Raw genomic sequence first — 305 nt, forward strand, 5'->3', positions numbered from 1 at the left:
CACCCAACAGGCGGCTTCTGAGCGCAAGGAGCTTCGTACTCTGGCTGAGCTCTGGGTCCGTCACGACCGAGGCCTGAAACTCGCTCTTAATTACACGTTAAGATCTTCTTCTCAATCCTCCTCTAATTATTTCTCGCGTGGTGAAAATCGCTCCGCCTATTTATCTAAACTATTTATGTGGATTCGCGTGCGCGCGGCGTGTGATCGCAGGAATGGAGAGGAGCAGGAAGACTGCGGGGGAAAGGGTCGGCGACGCAGGTGCGCAGGGGTCGCCGCCCACGAAAGCACACGGGCACACGGGCGTA

The 305-nt window shown here is 56.7% G+C and overlaps 1 protein-coding gene across 1 annotated transcript in view; it reads right to left on the minus strand.

The window, feature by feature from the left end:
• Window positions 1-305, minus strand: part of LOC119592453 (neuronal PAS domain-containing protein 4-like) — a gene marked incomplete at its 3' end in the record, with an annotated part of 98,034 nt that overhangs the window by 39,002 nt on the left and 58,727 nt on the right.

This window comes from Penaeus monodon, chromosome 30 (assembly GCF_015228065.2).
Source record: "Penaeus monodon isolate SGIC_2016 chromosome 30, NSTDA_Pmon_1, whole genome shotgun sequence".
In the NCBI taxonomy this organism is placed as follows: Eukaryota; Metazoa; Arthropoda; class Malacostraca; order Decapoda; family Penaeidae; genus Penaeus; species Penaeus monodon.